The sequence below is a fragment of the Gossypium arboreum genome, chromosome 7 (genome assembly GCF_025698485.1).
Source record: "Gossypium arboreum isolate Shixiya-1 chromosome 7, ASM2569848v2, whole genome shotgun sequence".
Lineage (NCBI taxonomy): Eukaryota > Viridiplantae > Streptophyta > Magnoliopsida > Malvales > Malvaceae > Gossypium > Gossypium arboreum.
The window spans coordinates 91262579-91269365 of NC_069076.1; the positions used below are offsets into that span (position 1 = coordinate 91262579).

The 6787-nt window shown below is 38.1% G+C and overlaps 1 non-coding gene across 1 annotated transcript; it reads right to left on the minus strand.

Moving 5' to 3' along the window:
• Positions 1-6201: 6201 nt before the first annotated feature.
• LOC128296067 (small nucleolar RNA R71) lies at positions 6202-6308 on the minus strand. The gene has a single exon (XR_008286615.1). It is a non-coding gene; the product is annotated as a small nucleolar RNA R71 (small nucleolar RNA).
• Positions 6309-6787: the final 479 nt, after the last annotated feature.

Consider the following 6787-nt stretch of genomic DNA (forward strand, 5'->3'; position numbering starts at 1 on the left):
ACATGGACAAGTATATTCGCCTTGGGTAGCCTATTGAAGGCCTTAGCTTTTCCTTGATGCTCGAATAAATTGTATTGAATTGCTTGATGTAGTATAAAATGTGCATGACCATTGTGTATTCAAGCTAAAGGGTGGCCATATGACCATTTAAATTCCTTGTCATATTCGGCCATAAGCTAGCACAATGAGGTTTTGATAAATTGAATTTGTTTGAATTAGCTCAAGAGCTAAGAGGGCCACAATTGGACAAGGGGAAGGAAAAAGTGATCGAATAGCCGTAAAAGCCGTTCGACAACATCCGAGGTAAGTCCTCAAGAAGTGACCTTACTTGAATTATGTGGAATGAAATATGGATGTATTGATTATTGATTTATGTGTGTATGAGTATTCGAATGATACCCGGGCTAAGTCCCGAAGGCGATTATGTTAGTGATTATAATTGTGTTTGAGCCTTAGTAACGAAAATAAATATGTATGTCCAATGATTATTGATGTATGTGTGCATGAGAAATTGATTGATATCCTGGCTAAGCCCGAAGACAATTATGCTGGAAATTATAAGCGGGTTAAGACCGAAGGCAATTGTGCTAGTGGCTACATCCGGGCTAAGACCAAGGCATTCGTGCGAGTCATTCTATCCGGCTAAGACCAAGGCATTTGTGCAAATCGTGATATCCGGGTTAAGTCCGTAGGCCTTGGTGCGGGTTACCATAACCGGGCTATGTCCCGGGCGATTGATCGAGTAGCGACATCCGGTTAAACTCCGAAGGTATGTGATTTGAAAATTATAAGCTTGCTGGAAAATTTCAGCTAATGCACTTGTGAAATTTCCCAATGACAAGGTAAGTGCGGTGTGTGCTTTGCGCGCTAGGAGTAAGAGCGTGTGAATATCCGCTCCTATGATGGAACGAGTTATCGGCCTTAATGAAGCCGTTATTTGTGTATGAACATAAGAGTTGGGATGGTGAAGTAAGTATGATTATGTGAATGTGCATTAATGAAATGATGCATTTAACTATGTGAATGTATTGCTGTAATTAGAGTTGATTATATTCCTTGAGACTTACTAAGCATAAAAATGCTTACTCATTGCTTTTGGCTCTCGGTTTTCTAGATTTACGCCGATAGCAATCGGATTCGGGATCGTTGAAGTCGAAGTCATCCAGACTATCAAGCCCCCATTTTGGTATAAATTCTTGGTTGAACTTGAAATGGCATGTATAGGACTACCCTTGTTGGTTTAAATATGTTATGATGTATATGTATGCGGCCATGCGAAAATGGCTCGTAATAGTGAAGTATCAACTTAAACTATTTGCGGTTTGTATATATATATATGGTGTCATGATGTGACTATGAATTGGAAATGGGAATGTTGGTCACATGATCAGCCATTGGCATGGTTAAAATGATCATATGTGGACCTATGTAAGGCAAGACTAGTTGGTTCATGGAGACTACAAAATAGGTAAGACCTACCTTAAAAACAGATGCTGCCAGCTGCAGTAATGTGAATGTGAAAAATCACCAAAATTTGTAAGAATGGTATTAAATAGTGAATCAGCTATGTAAATTAACATTGATGAGTCTATTTTCATATGGAAGAAACGAAATGGTCATAGGAGTTACATGTTAAGAGATATTAAAGCTATTGTGAGACAGGGCCAGAACGGTTTTTGGGTTCCCTGTCGCAACTTTAAAAATTTACTATAAATTATCCAGAAAGAATTAGGAGACATACCTTATATGTACAGATTCCATTTTGAGTCTAGTTTCATTAGAAATAAACGGCACCAGCATTAAAGCCCTGTACAGAGATATATTCAAGTTATACGGCGCGAAGGTCAGAGCAGTCAATCCCTGTAACATGGGTGAATTTAACTAATAAACTGTACCAATTGGCCTGACCAAAAATTCTAGAAATAAATCCATGGATGGATATATGAGTCTAAATTCAGGGAAAATTTACGAAACCAGTTTCTGAGTTTTGAAACTCGAGATATGATTTTTAAGGCGACAGTGACGCAGTTTTTCCAGCCTGACTGGAAATGTCCAATGGATGGGCAAAACAAGTGAACTTGGCTTGCTAACCCCTCGTGTCCGACACCGGCGATGGTCTCGGGTTCGGGGTGTTACAGTCTAGGCGCGCAATCAACTCCTCTTAATTATGACAAATGTACTCTTAGACAGGGTCTATTCCTCCTCTGAATAAGAGCATGTCTTGAATTAATATCCTGGGATTTCAAAACAAGAATTAAGAACACATAATTAAGAACAAGTTAAATAATTATCATACGATTCAGAAAATAATAACAAGATTCGTCTTAGATTTCATAATTAGGGGTTTTAATTCATAACTAAATAAGAAAACATCTCAGAAGAATAATGAATACAAAACATAAAGAAAACCCAAAACTCCTGAAGGGAAATTGAGGAGAGATCTTCAGTCTTGATGATGAATCCGGCTTCTGAGATGGATCAATCGGCTTCCTTGGAGTAATTCCTTACTCCTTAATCTCCGTCTCCCTTTTTTTTCTTTCTCTAGGGTGTATTTATAGGCTTTGGAATGCCTAGAAGCACTCAAAATTAGCCTTTTCCGAATTGGACTCAACTTGGGCTCGCTAGGGACACGCCCGTGTCACACCTCCGTGTTCGATTATTTCAGGCCATGCTCGGGCCTGCCAAATTGACACAGCCGTGTGGTCTGCCCGTGTGAGGAGGTCCAGGCCGTGTTGATTTCGTACATTGGCCTATTTTCTCCGTTTTTGGCCCGTTTCTCATTCCTTTCGCTCTCCTATGCTCTCCTAAGTATAAAACATGAAATTAAAGCATTAGGAGCATTGAATTCACCAATTCTAATGGTAAATCATCCATAAAATACATTAAACATGGGGTAAAAATATGTATAATTTACGGTTGATCATGCAGAAAGGATTTAACCCGGACGGGTAATCCGTGATCTCGAGTATGGAAAGGAATCTAACTCGGACGGTTGTTTCTTGAATGATCAAGCCTCTTGAAGAATATGAGTGTATTGTGGATTTAGCCTAGACGGGTAATCCGATTAGGATCTGAATTTAGCCTGGACTAGTAACTCAGATCCGAGCTCATTAAGGGTGTTCGTTGTTATAAGGGATTTAGCCTGGACTGGCAATCTCGACATCACCTTATGAGTTCATATAATGGGGGATTTAACCTGGACTGGTAATCCCGCCATATGATGTGAGGTTCGCGGGAGCGTATATATGGAAAGATCATTTGAATGAATTGACGAATAATGGGTATTCCATCGAGATTTCCTAGAAACTCAACGAGATTACTAAGCATGAAAATGCTTATCCCTCTCTTTTCCCTATTTTTCAGAGCTCGATGACTCATAAGGATTGGAAGACGGGTGGGAGAAGCAACATACTATTAACTAAACAAGCTTTGGTATAAAGACTCTGTTTATTTTGTTCAATGACATGTATAGTATTTTTTACTATTTTGTTATATGTGTCATTTGATTTGCCCAGTAAAGGCATGTAAAAATATGTTTATCTCTTTGTATATGGCCATGAAAATTGGCTTAATTTAAGTAGGCTATGACCTATGAATTTATGCATGGTTTTAATTACAAATGATGGGTTACTATCAATTGACAATGAATCACATGAATGAGCCAATTTCAGATGGATTAATGAATATGGGAACCCATGACACTAAATAGGATATAACCATTTATGTATGAAACCAATGATATGAGGTCTCCATACAACTATTTTCATTTAGATTATTTACAAGTGTATAATCATGCTTTCTCTCAAACTTGGTAACTATTAGGCACAAGTAGTAGAAAAGGGTGACTAAAGGCTTAGAAAATAGCCTATTAAAGTCCACATGGTTAGATACACGGGCGTGTGTCTAGGCCGTGTGAGACACACGGTTCTCTCCCATAGGCATGTGTTATGGTTGTGTGTTCCCTGCACTTAAAATTTTAGCTCAAAGTTGTACACGGGTAGGCTACACGGGCGTGCGCCATGGCCGTGTAAAATGACAGTTTCGTCCACAGGCAGGCAGTATGGGCATGTTCCATGGCCTTGTTGATAAGTCAGTGTTGCCCACGGTTGAAGAGCATGGGCATGCCCCAAGATACACGGGTGTGTGAGTCCACACTGCTCACCTACACGAATGTGTGTCCCTTTATGTTAAGGAAAATTTTCTAAGGAGCCCAAGGTTAATCGAACGTGCCCGTATTTGTCTCGCATTGCCTTCCAATATGTTATAGGTCTCAAAGGCCTATACAAGGGACGAGATGTTCATGATTGAAAAGTTTTAAATTCAAATGAAATTTTGTGACCAGAGTTAGTATACTGAAAGTGTAAAGTTCCTATAATGCCTTGAGCCCTGTTTCGGTGTTGGATATGGGTTAGGGGTGTTACAGGCATTCTGTACACGGTATGGGAATTACGAATTTTTGGTGATGCCATTTGGGTTAACAAATGCTCCAGCTACTTTTATGGATCTTATGAATCGGATTTTCCAACCGTACTTGGATCAGTTTGTAGTAGTTTTTATTGATGATATTTTAGTATATTCGAAGTTTGAAACTGAACATGAACAACATCTTCAAATTATTTTGCAAACATTGCGAGAGAAGCAATTATATGGGAAATTAAGTAAGTGTGAGTTTTAGTTAATAGAGGTTGTATTCCTTGGTCATGTAGTACCAGCAGATGGGATAAGAGTAGGTCCAAAGAAGATTGAAGCCATACTTCAGTGGAAAATTTCTAGAAATGTGTTAGAAGTACATAGTTTCCTTAGGTTGGCCGGATATTATCGAAGGTTTGTAAAGGGATTTTCAAAAATAGCTTTACCGATGACAAAGTTACTGCAAAAGAGTGTTCCGTTTGTTTGGAGTGAGTAGTGTCGAAAAAGTTTTGAAATATTGAAGCAAATGTTGACAGAGGCACCAATATTGACTTTGCTAGAGTCGGGAAAAGATTTCATTGTGTACAGTGATACTTCTTTAGATGGTCTCGGGTGTGTATTGATACAAAACAGAAAGGTAATAGCTTATGTTTCACGGCAATTGAAACTGCATGAACACAATTATTCGACACATGATCTAGAATTAGCAGTAATGATATTTACCTTGAAGATTTGAAGACATTACCTATAAGGTGAAAAGTGTTATATTTACACTGATTATTAAAGTCTCAAGTATCTTCTGTCACAGAAAGAATTGAAATTGAGACAGCGTCGGTGCACCCTTAGTTTAGTTAATTAGTTTAGATAAACAAATCCCTTAATTTTTAGGCTAGATAATAAAAAGAAAGTAATTACTAGTACTCTTGGTTCCTTTGGGTTCGACAATCCGGTCTTGCTAAAGCTATACTACTGTTCGATATGTACACTTGCCTTCATTGTAATAATAGTTAGGTTTAAGGACGATTAGTTATAAGTTTTTAAAACCTGTCGCGAATATCACGTATCAAGTTTTTGGTGCCGTTGTTGGGGAACTAAGATATTAGGAACACTAGATTTTTATTACTTTAGCCATTTTACTTTATATACAATTTAAATTTTTATTTTCTTTTCTAATTTTCTCTCTTATTCGCTTCTGATAGGTTTTTCTAGTTTATGACCAGAAGAAACCAGTCAGGACCATTACTTTTTGATAGTGACATTGATCACACAACTCGCAGAAACCGAAGAGAAATAAGGCGAAGCTTAAGATACACAGAGGAAGAGCAAGAGGACGATATTCAAACCACAACCGAGGAATGGCTAAAAATCAGGAAAATCCTCTACCTCCTGTGATTGCTACTGATCTAGTAAATCAGAATCATGCTCCATGCACTATGTATGATTATGCTAACTAAATTTAACAGGAATTGAGTCAAGTATAGTTAGGCCTGCTATTGCTGCAAATAATTTTGAACTGAAACCTAACACGATTCAAATGATACAGCTATTTGTTCAGTTTGATGGTTTGTAGGATGATGATCCAAACAATCACTTGCGAATTTTTTGGAGTTTTGCGACACATTTAAAATCAATGGCGTTTCTGACGATGCTATACGCCTTCGGTTATTTCCCTTTTCATTAAAGAATAAGGCTAAACAATGGTTGAACTCGTTACCACGAGGGTCAATCACTACTTGGGAACAAATGACCGAAAAATTTTTACTAAAATATTTTTCACCGGCTAAAATGGCTAAATTAAGGAATGATCTCTCTTCTTTTGTGCAGATGGATCTAGAAACACTCTACGATGCATTGGAGAGATACAAGGATATGTTGAAAAGGTGCCCTCACTATGGGTTACCACTCTGGATACAGGTTCAAACTTTTCACAATGGCTTGAATCCTTCAACTAGACAGATGGTTGACGCAGCTGCTGATGGGACTATCAATAATAAGACACCTGAGGATGCTTATGAATTTATAAAAGAGATGTCACTGAATAATTACCAGTGGCAAGTCATGAGCACAAAGCCAACGAAAGCAATCGGCATTTTTAACGTTGATTCGGTCATTATGCTCTCTAATCAGATAGAACTTTTGAATAGAAAAATTGACGGTTTTCTTGGTTCTTCACAGGTTCACCCAATGATGCAATGCAATGTAAGTGAAGGAGGGACGAGCAATTCAGAATACCCACCTTATGACCACATCATGGAAAACGAACAATTAAATTATATGGGTAATAATCCTCAACCTTAAAATAATCCTTATAGTAACGCTTATAATGCAGGATGGAGGAACACCCAAATTTCTCATGAGGCCAAAGGAATCAGAGACC